This window comes from Triturus cristatus, chromosome 1_2 (assembly GCF_964204655.1).
Source record: "Triturus cristatus chromosome 1_2, aTriCri1.1, whole genome shotgun sequence".
NCBI classification, from domain to species: Eukaryota; Metazoa; Chordata; class Amphibia; order Caudata; family Salamandridae; genus Triturus; species Triturus cristatus.
This window is the reverse complement of record NC_140580.1, coordinates 24621481-24635221: the sequence shown is the minus strand read 5'-3', so window position 1 is coordinate 24635221 and position 13741 is coordinate 24621481. Positions and strand designations below refer to the sequence as shown.

Below are 13741 nucleotides of genomic sequence, written 5' to 3'. Positions count from 1 at the left end.
TGATCAAAGACTCTCTCAAAAGAGCTAGATATTATGACAGTGATGCGATGTTCAGACCCAAAAACAAAGAACAACTTGACAAACTTGTATGTGTGACCAAGCACTCCAACTTTGACAACAAGGTGCACCAAATCATCAACTCAAAATGGCACCTTTTAAACATAGACGAGCATGAACAAAAGTTGCCCAGACCTCTTTTTGCATTTAAGAGGAATAAAAACCTCAGGAACCTCTTAGTGAGGGTCAAGAGGCCCGATCACAACAAGTTTTGTCAAAAATCCATCACGGTAGGTGAGCCTGTCAACGGGAACCACATATATGGCTCCTGCCAAGCGTGCCCCAATGCCATTGTGAGTGATAGCATTCGAATAAATGAGAGAACGGTGTTTCTGAAAGAAATGACAAACGGACGTTCTTCGAGTATTGTGTACATCATTCTTTGTCCCTGCAATCTGGCCTTTGTAGGCGAGACCGGAAGAGAATGCAGGAAAAGAATTGGTGAGCACAAATGTAACAGCAGATTGTCAAAACATGCTGCGCCTCTAGTTAGCCACTGGAGAGAGGATAACCACTCTGAGAGATACCTTAGGTGGTCGATTTTGGAAAAAGTCTTTCCATAAATGGGAAGGGACGCAGTGGCTACCCGCAGAAAAAGTGAAGTGTTTTGGATGTTTACCCTTAACACTAAAGACAAGGGACTTAATGAAATTTTACCGTAGGAGAATGCCATCCTATAACAATTTGGGACCCTTCCTTAGGGGTCTACTGCTTCTCGCCAACGTCTATCTCTGCTCTTTCTGATTTGCTGTGTTCTCAGGCGGGATGTGCCCCTTTGTCCTTCCCCGCTTTACCTCCAGGCCCCCAGTGTATAGTCTCCGTGGGCGGGTTTGGCGTGGTATCACCGCCTGGAAGGAATCAGCTTTTCTCTTGCTCTTTGGTTCTCATAGACCCTTCAGACCATAACTGTTTTTTGGTTCTGTCAGTAGTAATTTTTTATCATTTCTTGAAAATCCTTTTGTGTTCTTACCCTCTGCTTCACCAATATGTGGCAAGTCCTTTGGCTTTGCCCCTTAAAGTCCCTATTCCCTTTCTGATTTGCACTATGCACTGTTGTAGTCTTATACTGCTGGTTTTCAGTCCCTTCTCATGGAAGTGATTCAGCCCCTTTTTGTTCCCCCCGGTCTTAACCTATTTCCCATGTACCGGTTTCCTATCTCGTCTTTAGTTTCTTTGGGCCGTTCTTCATACCCCGCGGAATTGGTCCCGTTCATTCATTTTTCTTTTCATTATTTATGTAACGGGTACCTATTAAAACATGGTGCCATCCGCATCAGCCTTCTCTCCTTACGTCTGTGACGTCGATGAAGGGGAGGAGTGTTTGCCTTGAACACGGCGTACATAAGGTTGTGCACGCCCGCAAGCTCCTATTTAACTTCCTGCCTTGCCTCACACCCGTCTCCGTCCTGTTGGGATCCTGCAGTTATCCCGTTTGACTTCCGTACTAGCCGGAGGCGCTGGACGGGAACTTGAATTAGCCATTCTTTGAACCCAGGTGAGTTCGAAATCTGTTAGGTGCTTGAATAGTTAGCCCTGTGGGCCCGGCAGCCCCTATCAGTTGTGCATTGTCTCAGATCCAGCCACCGCCCTTCTTTTCCATTCAGCGTGTGCTAAGTCGTCCAGGACGGGTGTCTTCTCCATTTTGAGGCCAGCTATGCCCGCATAGGTTTTAACATAACTCTTTGGCGCCAGCGGGATCACCTCCTTTGTCTGACCCCCTCTGTATAAACTTTATTGGTAGTGTACCTTGTGGAGGTCCATATCTAGGATAGTCTCTGCTTCCACCTGAGCTGGCGCTTGGTAGACTTGTAGCTTTTGCGACTGTTTTTTTACCGTAGTGGATGTTTCCTTGATCCACGGTTCCAGTACCCCTTGGGAAACACTTGTGTGTCTGGTATCCCCACTGCTCCGTCAGGATCATGCTCATAGGGTAGGGTTTGCAACTTATGGTCACTGCTTGTTATTCTGGCCATTGGCTTATGCTTCTTTTCCACTTTGCATTTCAGGTCCATCAGTCCTTTAAATCATGGACTATTAGTTTTGATAATCCTGGGTCCTATTCTGGAGAGGGCCAGTAGCCCTTCTGAGAGATCACTTTATCCTCGGACTCTCTAGTGCACTATCTGGGGTCCTGTTTGTGAGGACTCTGATATTATACTTTCCTGGCTCAGGCATCTGGCCTTTCCATCATATTTGGTAAGTTGTTATCCAACTCTGTGTACAACTTAAACTACATAGATATCTCTATTGAGACGTCTTTGATCGCAGTTTTCTTTCATTATGTGTTCTTTGGCTTCCTCAGGCTCGGGCCACGAGCCCACTCATCGTACATCTAACAGTGACGTTTTGTTGCCAATCCTCCTGTTTTTCCAGGTAGATTTTATGTTGTCAATGGCTGGTGCCTTGTCTCTAGTCTATCTCTTCATTAGGTTTATTTCCTATTACTGGGATCACACGACTGTGCGAGCATGTTCACTAACACTACAAGTTTTTCTTTTCCGGCACGGGTGCTGGACACAGTGGTATTTGGGTTAACCTCAAATACGTAGTGGTCATATCAGTTTATATAACCTTCTATAGTGTGCACGCCCTCTTGTACCCATCCTTGTTAGTATATTTAGCTGTCATGAACCTGTGCCTTCTCTCTTTTTATGTTGTGCTGGTGACTAGCTGAGTATATCCATGGCACACAACACTGTATTATCGTATCATATATAGTGTGTCTTATTTTCTGTTTTTCCAGGCGCGTCCTCCCTTGTTTGCACTTGATCATTGCGCCCTGACGAAGGTGAGACCTATTTCCGGGTCACGCACCGAAACGCGCGTCAGCGCGGGAGTTTTTCTTGTCAACCTGTTGCGGTTTTTTTCTCTCCCTCAACAATCATTAATATGGTGAGAAGAAATTGGATTGCAAATATGAATTGTACCATCAACTGATTTCTTCTTCATGTGTTAATTTTGTAATTGATCCATTTTGTTCCATTCCTGTGGATCTCACAGAATTGTTAATTGTCTCATGTTGTGTGGGGGGGATTTGCTTTCATGTATATATTGTTATTTTGTAAATGTTGAACCCTTATTCTGTAGGATATGAGTATGTGTGGGAATGCTTCTGTTTGGTCGAATGAATGTGTGTTAGGAATGTGGGATGCGCTTAGACTATTTTTTTGGTGTACTACTTACTGGGTTTTCATATATATTACAAAAATATATTTATTAAATACCTTTGATATTTTTCACATTTAATGATTTTGTGGAACATACTTCGGAAGGCCAGTGTTTCATGTTTGCGGTACTCATATCAGTGACTATTAGCACATTGGACTTTGTACACAGGCGGATTCCTTGTTCACTGAGCCACTGGAACCACACTGCACCCACAGATAAGACCCAATCAGTCCAAAGCTGTTCTCGAGCTGCTTGTGTGCTGGCTCAGAGAGGAACTCTCTTGCCAGTTCCGGCTGGACTGTTCTTATTGGAGCAGGGTCATGGCTGGTTTGCATCTTGCTGGGTAGAATCTAAGATGGCATGGGGGGCAAAAGAACGATGGGATGCTACCCGAGAGATTGTCAGGGTTAGACAAATTGCAAATATTCCTCCCATCACCAATGGTGCATTATTGTGATGTGGCAGATTAGTACATCATTCGCAATACAAAAATATTGTCAGGTCGCAAACTGGCCACTGCGCAACAACAGCGTCTGCTTCATTACCTGGGAAGATTCATCAGGCCCCTTAATATATACACTGCTTAGAAAGGGTCAATGTATATTTAACATTTTGTTGTTGTTTAAAATTGTTCCTTTGTCTTTAGTGCCTGTATTGTTTGGATAAAAACATGGACATAAATACTGGGAAAGTAGGAAATGCACAATTCACTTTGTATATATATTGTCATGGAGTAGAGAGGAGAGTGGAGGGTTGGCTGCAGATATACAGTGGTGTCTTGTGAATAAATGCACCATATGAGAAGTTCAATGCTAACTGTTAATATTTGACAAAGAAGGCCGCTGAAATCAATATTAGCAACATGTGGCCAACCAACTGAGACAGAGAAATTCATGACCCATGAAGAGTCAGATTGATTCACGGAAGATGTTTCGACATTTTAGTGGATGAAGGCAAAACATTCTCACACATACATTGCTTCCATTTCAGCATATATTTGTAATTACAACAGTAATGTAGTTTTCTTAGTTAGCATGTGAAAATGATTAACTTACGTATGCACGTATTTCAGTCCTCCACTACATTTGAAATCGCCGAGATGTTTAACCTTGGGAAACTCAGACTAATTTTATAAATGAACTTCATCGCGACGTCTTGACCTAAGGACGATTTTGCACTGTTTACTTATTTGCTGCAAGAGAACACATTTTGATCAGAAATATTGCATAAGTGTACACTCTTTTCGAGTTTTTTCGGTTTTGCGGAGTAGGTGGCATTCATAAGATGAAAATTGGTAAGTAGCAAAAGGCTGTTTTGTGGCAATGACGGCTTAAACAAACAAATAACATACTACATATCAAGCAACAGCTACATGTAGGATTTAGGTTTAATATTTACATATTTTAATCACTAGCTATATTGAACTATTGCAAAGCCATGGCGAGAGGAAACAACTTCCAGTGAAGAAGTCCTTCTAGGTGAAAGGATGCGTACCTGTATGCCTTACAGGACGATTTGGCTAAAGTTACCAGCTCTTAGTTTGTGTTGCGGGTTATGGTAATTAGCAGTAGCGGCTCCTGGTGGGAGTGCTGCCGGATGGTGACGTGGGGCGGGAGAGGGGCAGGGTGAGGGGTAGTACACACCGGAATACGGATGAATGCAGGTAAGTAGACAATTAAATCGATAAAATGAATTTCATTGCGCGCGCTGCATCTTGGATTCAGGCACAACCACAGTACAGCAACAGCACTCGGTGCTGCCACAGATAACTTCTGCATGATCCCTGAGAGAAGATAAATGGCAGCTCTCATTCTCTACAGCATTTGACACAGTCTGACACCCCATCCTCTTCAGGTGCCTGCATGAGATTGGCAGGCAAGAACCTGCTCTCCACTGGATCTGCTACTTTTTAAATATAGAACACAAGCTGTAAGCCTAGCACCTTACTCCTTAGAAGCCCACAAACACATCTGCGGAGTGTCTCCAGGTTAATCTCTCAGCCCCACACTCTTCAACGCCAGTGTTTAATTTGAGCAGGTGCTTCCCGGTGCTCGGCACCGGCACTTAATTGCTGGCACCGGAACTTCGGACAGCTGCTCATTTAAAGATGAGAAGAAAAATGGTAGTTTAATTATTTAATATATGTTAAAAACAACTAATACCTGCCACCCAAACAATTCTTAAAGCTTGGGTGGCTCAACCAGTCTGAATTGTCACACTTGTAGAAGTGTGATGGTTAGCAGTTGTATACGCTCTGACATTGGCAGCGCTTACAGTGGCAATGTGTGGTGCAAACTGCGATGGCCTCATCACGAGGACTCTGGCACTTATTTCTTTACAAATTAAGCACTATTCAACGCATACATGATCTCTTTGGCCAATGTCATCCACACACACAACATCGACATCCTCTCCTACACAGGTGATATGCAGTTCATACTTTCCCTCTCAGACAATACCCCCAACACAAGAAACAAGTTCGCCGTCTCCATGAGTGAAGTCACTAACTGGATAAAAGTCCACTGTCTCGAGCTCAACACTGTCAAGACACAAGTAGTGATCTTCAACAAGAACAGCACATGATGGGACCCCAAGTGGTGGCTGGGGGAACTCTGGTCCACACCCACATCCAGAACCCATGCGAGGAATCTCAGAATGATCATCAACAGCAAACTGGACAGAACGGCACAAGATAACACCTTCATTGCATCCTAATTCCACAACCTGTAAATGCTGAGAGAGATCATCAATAGCTCCCAAGCAACAAAAGAAAAACTATCACTCATGCCCTAGTCACCAGATAATTAGACTATAGGGACACCTTCTATGACGTGATCACCAACGAACTTACTAGAAGACTGCAAGTCATTCAGAACTCAGCAGCCAGTCTCACCCTTAACCTCCTATACAGAACTCACACCACACCACACCACTGGCTCCACATACAGAAACACGCTCAATTCCAACTTCTCACACACACATTCAAGGCACTACAGAACCTAAGCCCCACCTACCTGAATAGTCATATCCCCGCCCACCAACCACGCCGGCACCTCCACTCTGTAGGACTCCTATTCACCCACATCCCACAACAGACACAGCAACATTTTCAAAATGATGCACCAAGAAAGAAATGATGTGGCACATTTTCTGACAGTTGATTATTCATCAATTTGAGATAGATACGTTAGCCCAGATTTAGATCATGCAAGGCATGCAAGGACAATGCAAAGACTTCAATAAGATCTGCAAAGCCACACAAGCCATGATTTGCACTGCATTGCATGGCTTTGAAAAGCAATGTAACGCAACGCTGCTGCTTGCTCTGCATTGCATTACAATGGAGTGGGAAGGCATTCCATGGGTGGTACACAGGTGTTCCCGTGCATCCACCCATAGAGTGGATGAAATTCCAGATTTAAAAACGTTTCTAAACCTGGAATTGCCTCAAATCAGTACGCCCCCCAGAGGATTGGACAAGGAAGAGAAAAAAATATTTGTTCTCCTTGTTATTGTTGTTTTTGTGCAGGAAAGTATCCCTTTGTGCACAAAAACAATCCTGCCCGTAATGCAGGCATCCTTGCATTATGGTGCAAAGGTGCCTGCATTGACACTAGGCAGCAGACAGTGTGCCAGCACAAGGAGAGAGCAGAAATGCTCCATATCTTTGTAAATTTGAAACATTTCTGCTCTCACCTTTTCAAACAATGCAGCACAGCAAGTTCTCTTGCTTCTTCATGTTGTGTGAAATAATAGTAACTATGCCACAACAGGGATTTAATGAAATCTGCATATAATGCAAACTACGTGGCAAATGCATCAAATCCATTATATATGAGAGAAACCACAGCAGCCTCCGCATCAAATAAACCCACTGGCACTCACCATTGTCCATTGTTTTATGAACAATTTGTTCATGAACAAAACCTAAACATTTTAATTCCAACCCGTGCCCTGTTTTAGGAAGGAAGTATTTTTTTAAGCTAACAATTCCCCAAAAAATATATGAAAAATATGGAACAGCTGCACATATATATACACACACACAGTCATGAATGAGGTTGTTAATTTAGGAGCGGGGTCGCCCTCCCAACTTAATAAATCGACTCTGGTTAGTCAACAAACAGTTCTCAAAGAACCTCTGCTCAATGCCTGATACCTATGCCACACGGAGCAGGTAATCCCCAGAGAAGAGTGTGTGATGTTCAAGCAGTGCCAAAAATTGTAAAAAACACATCACAAATTATCCCCAAACCTCTTTAAAAACAGAGGGAAATTTTGAATGGGCAAAAAGACATTATGATAGCTAAAACATGATAAGAGGAACTACATTAAAACAAATATTTTAAGCCAAAAAGTGCCAATTAAGGTTGACTTGAACATAAGCACTTTTTCAGGCTGACCACAATAGATTAGAGTTCAAATACATCGACAGGGTCATCCTGCTCAAAGTTTTTCATTTCTGACTTTGTATCTGAAAATCTTTGTGCGGGCAAGGAGACTGGGCCTGAAGAGGGTCCCTCGAAATTGGATACATCATTGTCAACCTCCAGCTGGCGCCTTGGGTTTCAGGACCAAAAGCTCCATTCTGGAAAAACCTTTATTTCATAGCCACTGAGGTTGCTTCCCAGGACTGATAGATGCGCTGACTCATCCTGGTCGAATGTTTTCCCTTCATACTTGATACATTTTTTATAGTCAGAATTTTCCAGCAGGGCTAGGCTGGAAGCTGTAGCCAGTCAATACTTCATGAGGACAGATACTTTGGTGCAAGGTCATGCTGAACCAGTTTTCAGTGTAGTACAAAGCTCTGAACAGGACACCTTTCTTGCCCACCTTGGGTTTAATCTCCCTATTCAAGTCTGCACACCATGTCTCAGCCCTCCGGAGGTTAAAAAAGATAACTTTTTTCTACCTTTTTCAAAGTGCTGGAAAGGTTCTCTTGTTCAGTCCCTCTAGGCACCAAATCTCCCACCCACCAGGTCTCCTGCTGGGTCCAGCCCTCTGTGATCAAATGGCCCTTCTTCTGGCAAAATTCCTACTGCTTTTTGTGTCCCTGAAGCAGGCAAACAGGATGCCATCCACTTGACAGTTGGAGAGAAATTCCAGTCCCTGGCTGCCAGCAGAATTCAAGAATCCTTCTGGCCTTAAGTTAACTTTCTTCTTCCAGCTGTCTCAAATGGAGACTTCTCTGCTTCAGGTATGTTCTGAGGAGTTGGTTTGCCATATTGATTCTCTCTACAGTCTCACAAGTGATTAAAGAAATTCTTACACTAGATTCTAAATATTTTCTTGTCATTCCCCCACCTCCTTTTGCAGCACATCCTCTTTGCCTTACTGTAAAATTACACAAGAGCCCCTGTTTCAAGATGGGGGATCCGAGCTGCCATCAAGAAGGCCTTTTCTCAGCTCCTTGGACTCTTGCCTATGTAGATGAGTTCTCCTCCCAACTGGGATGGTCAAATCTAGTTCTCTCTCCCACTGTGATTGGTGACTGTCTCGGAGGGTACTGGGAATATATATGAGAAGCTCTCCCATGCATCACCAAGTCAACAAATGGGGTGCTAAAGCTACCTTTTGTGCTGTCAACTGTTCCTGTCTGTTTCCAGATAGCTAATCCCTGCTAAACACCCTGCTAAGTGGTTAGCAGTTAACACCCATTCGCTTTCCCTGGGCTCAAAAGTCACCTTGCTGCGTTGCATGACAGGGAAAGGGCAGGAAAACGCTGCATATTTCACATTACTGCCCTTTCCCAGCACTGGCACGATTTGCTGCCTAGTGCCACTGGAGGCACTCTTGCATCATGGTGCAAGGGTGTCAGCAGGATTATTTCTGTGGGGTAAGGGGCACATTCCTGCAAAAAAAAACAACCATCTGAGGCATTTTCCTCTTTACATGTGTACAGCAGAATGCAGCACATATAGAAAGAGGAAAAAACAAGGAAAAATAAAGATATTTCTCTTCGCTACACCTCTCCTGGGAAGGTGTAGAATTTTAGTGCATTTCCAGCCCTACCACTAATGGTAAATCTGGGAGTGCGTCAAAATCCATGAGTGTTGCGCGGGCACACCCAATCACCACTCATGGAACGCGTCCCTGGGGCAGAGTAACTCAATGCAGCGACTTGTGCTGCGCTGCTCTGAATTTATCAAGCCACCCAGGGCCCCTAAAGCTGGCCTTGCATGGCTTGATAAATCACATTTTATGGGTGGTGCAAAAGCGAAACAACCCTTATGTAAATAAGGCCCATATTTTTGCCATATAGCTGGGTGGTGTAAATACAAACTGCAAGTAAATAGACAAACTGTGACAAAAATTGTTTACCACTGCTGTTTTAGGGCCAAAGCACTCGCAGAGCAGTGCTACACAAATGACCAGAATACGCGCAGATATTGTTCAATGTATTTGCATTATTGGCTTTTAGTAATTTGTGCTAAAATAGAGTGCTAAATGCCATATATACCGTTCTCATTTAATTTTTTTTTTTTTTTTTAGATCTTACATCCAATAAGACAGGCCATGCGGAGCTAATGTTGAAACAAAATGCATATTTAGATACATAACTGCAACCTGAGTAAGAAAGCACATTCTCCTGGACATCATTCGAACGTCGCCAAGGGTAGCAGCTGCAACCCCCTTGCTAGCCTCTTAGTACAAATGGCTTTCAACTTGCGACCCCTGACCCCAAATGTGGCAGATGCAAGGGGATACGCAGTGAAGGAATATGGGCTCTAAAGCGTCCATCGGTTACCATCTCTCAGCAAACAGGTGTACACTTGTGTTAATTAGCATAATAACAGTTTTCTGACTTCACACTGCCACTGATGATTAGGTGTGTTTTTTTGGCCACTATCTCCTCTCTGCGTGGCTCTGGTTGCATGTATCTCTCTGTGCTCCCAGGCACAATATGCATAAGTATCAAAAAACGGTTTTCATACACTGCTGTACAATGAAAGGAATTTGAAATAAATAATTTTCTCTGGCCATGAGTTTTGCAGTGGTTGCACTGCCCTTTTTTATTGTTTTTTATAAATCCCACACAGTCATGCTGTGCAGTAGCATTACTGCTCGACCCCAACGTACAGCTAAGCCAAGACTGAATATGTGTTCTACTCCAGCTTTTCTGTAAATAGAATGTCAATGGTTGCAATGCTGTTATTATTATTCTGCCACAACGCATGGTGAAAGTGAGTGAAACATCTACTCCTGACATGAAGATGCAGGAGAACTCTGCTGTTCTGTCTGTGTGGAAAGCTGCACCCACTAACCCTGTGGCTTGAAGTGTACATTTTGTGCCACAATTAATTTTGAGTAGATCCAATATATACATACATTAAGACATATCTGTTAGTAATGTGGGCTTGACTGGGCTCACACTTTTCAATAACTTGGGGCCTGATTACGAGTATGGCGGTCTTACCGCTGTACCGTCATGACAGCGGTCACTAGTAGACCGTCGCGGTAGCAGTCTCCCACCTAGTATATTACTATGTGACCGCGGGCCCTGCAGTGGTCTTTCTAATGGCAGGGTGTATTTTTTCATATACGTCAATGTATGTGTGTATATTTTGACTGCAGTGTACACATATGCATGGCACATGTAAAGAAAATAACTTCTACGAGTACGTACCCACTGCTGGAGTCTGGACCATATGTGTCCCTTCCAGCCAATGGGTAAATACTGCAAAACTGACTTACCTGGATTTTGGTGCCAACAGGGTCATTTTCTTTGGGGTCAAGATGCTGCTGTTAAGGGGGGACCTGGGGAAAGGAATTCAAGTGGGAGACTGAAGGGAAAAAAAGGAAATGGGTGAGTATGCACCCCAAATCCTTAGTTTCCGCCAACTCTAAGTAGGTGCTCCCACCACCACGGTCGGCTCGTCGGAATTCCAACTGGTAAATCGGACAGTGTTGAAACTTCTCTGTACCACCCTATAACAACTGCTTTCATCAGACAGACATTGTGACAAACATTTGAACAGCAATCCAACAACATTGTAATCCATCAGGTGGACCGCCTTGTCGGCGGTGGTGAAACTGATGGTGACATGATGGCGGAAGTGGGAGCGCTAAACTCGTAATCAGGCCCTTGGTCTTTTAGCATTGTGTCTTTGAAAAAAAAATGTATTGAGCGGATTTTTTATACACTCTCAACAACTGCCTATTTTTCTGCAGTCGTCACATTTTTACATAAGCTTTTAAACTGTTCTATGCCAGTGTTAGCAATGCTGCAATGCTTTATCTTCTAACTCTATGGGCTTGTAGGTTTTCTTTCTCAAACATATATACACATACATACAGTACACCAAGAATGCTGACAAAATAGGCCAGACGAACTGCACACTTCTGACATGAGGTAAATTGATAGGTTTGGTACCTGATGTGCCTTGTTGTTTATTAGTGAGCACTGATGTTGCTTATTGTATACAATATATCTATGACAAAAAATGCACTGTGTGATGATTCAGTATACTTTAGGATATAAAACGGTTCCTCGTGCATGGCAATGCGAGCACTTTGTTGGAGGGGACATGATATACAGATATCTAGTAAGTGCTGGCAAGATAATAATACTCCTCTAGGTGGAGCACAGCACCACTCAATATATTTCAAAGAACTGGTAATAACAGGTCATTACAAGAAGCTGTACTGTCAAGTCTGACCTAAAACTGCTATCCATTGCAACCTCATGGCTAGCAGCTGCTGTGGGTGAAACATGTAAGAATGTAACGGGTAGTATGTGCAGTCACCTTCTTAACTAGCTCTAAGGGGGCGTGTCCAAGATGGTGCCATCGCGGTAGCAGATCTGCAGAGTTCTGCCACCCATTTCACTCGTTTTGGCAGAAACGGGGTGTACCAAACAACGTTCAGCTCCCATGCTGGTTTAGGGGCTTTGGTGTTTTGCGCTCCGGTGACTATTCCCAAAATGGCGGCTGCCCTGAGGGGATTGACGGAGATGCCTTATCCGTGCCTTGGAGTACCACACTGCACCTTTCTTCACCTTTCTTTACCGCCGCATGACGTCCCTATCGAGGCCGCAGCAGTGCAAGTGATAGTGCCTGAGGTGTTCCGCTGTGAGTGTCAGGCTGAGACCTCTGCCGACCGTGCAGCCGATTGACAGTGAGCGAACAGGATGCCAGGCCTGAAGGAGCAGCGGAGGAGTGTTCGGCAGGCCCTGTGAGCACGTTTGGGCAAGCGGAGGAGGATGAGGCCCCATCATCAGCTGGTGACTGGCTCCTGGTGCAGGAGTCGCTGTCGGTGCAGCCCACCAGTGCGAATTGGCCCGCTGCACACGGACTGCAGTGACACAGGGCCTGGACCACTCAGCATCAGTGAAGAGAGGTGTGCTTGCCTGGCCCTTGGCACTCTGGTGAAGGGAAGATGAGCTGGGGATACACATGTTCCCTCCCGTCAGCAACATAAAGCTGCATGGCAGGTTCCCCCCCCCCCCCCAAAGGCGTAACTAGAGCTTAATTTCAGGGGGGGGTTTAAGAAAACATTTCGGTGGGGCTGATTCATCAAGCAAAAGGCAGAGTGGAGCTGCAGGGGCTCTACGAAGGGGTGAAAAACATCAAAGCCTCATTAACAAGCAAATGGTCTTTTAATGACCTGTGAATTACTCAGGTGCGGCTGTGTGTGTGTCCGGGAAGCTGTCTCATCCCAGGCTGCCACACACGACGGGACGGGGGGAGGGGGGCTGAAGCCCTTTGAGTCCAATGGGCGTTGCGTGCCTGGTCCTCCCTCTCTTTGTGCGCACTCCAGACATCCTGTCTGGGCGCTGGACCCTCTTTGCCCTCCTGACCTTGGCATACTCTGAGGCACTCCCCGAGGCAGGTGGACGCTCCTCAAAGGGTGTTTGTGCTTGGGCACCTGACTGGATGCAATGTTTGACTCTGTGGGGGGTACTTGGACCAAGTCACATTGCGAGAGTTCCTCTCTAAGATATCGTTTTGGACCAAAGGCACAGAGCTGGCCGTCCCGCTAAATCCCATGGTATGCCCGAAGTCATTCTGACATGTCTACACTATTCCAAATAGAAGGAGGCAATTATGGAAGCTGTACAAGACTGTAATGCAATCGACTTTTAGGGAAACAAGGCCTGGTTAGTCCAGGACCTTTTTCCCATTACCCTGCAACACCATTGTCTGCTGAGGCCTATCACAGAATTCCTACAGGAGAAAGGGATCCACTACTGTTACGGGCACCACTTCCATCTCACCCTTGTGTGGAACAATAAGAGGTGTTGCGAACGCACATTGGAGGAGGCCAAAGCGTTGTTGGACATTGACAAACAGCAGGAGGCTGTGGCCTCTCGTTCCCCCCTACTGCAGAGTCGTTCTCACTCTTCAGTGGACTCAAGATTCTCCACGCAACCAAAAGAACAGCGAAACCCACCAAGGGGGAGAGCTGAAAAGAGAGAGCAGGCCTCCTCCCCCAATTTCAGCACCGGGAGACCACCTCCGAACCTGCAAATGATTGAATGCCACAATTACTTCAGTCCAAATATCTTATACCC

General features: G+C 44.9%; 1 long non-coding RNA gene across 1 annotated transcript; it reads left to right on the top strand.

Annotated features, from left to right (window-relative positions):
- Positions 1–1447: 1447 nt before the first annotated feature.
- On the top strand, positions 1448–10196 carry LOC146866672 (uncharacterized). Its single transcript, XR_014965718.1, has 3 exons — positions 1448–1552; positions 2801–2949; positions 9721–10196. It is a non-coding gene; the product is annotated as an uncharacterized LOC146866672 (long non-coding RNA).
- Positions 10197–13741: the final 3545 nt, after the last annotated feature.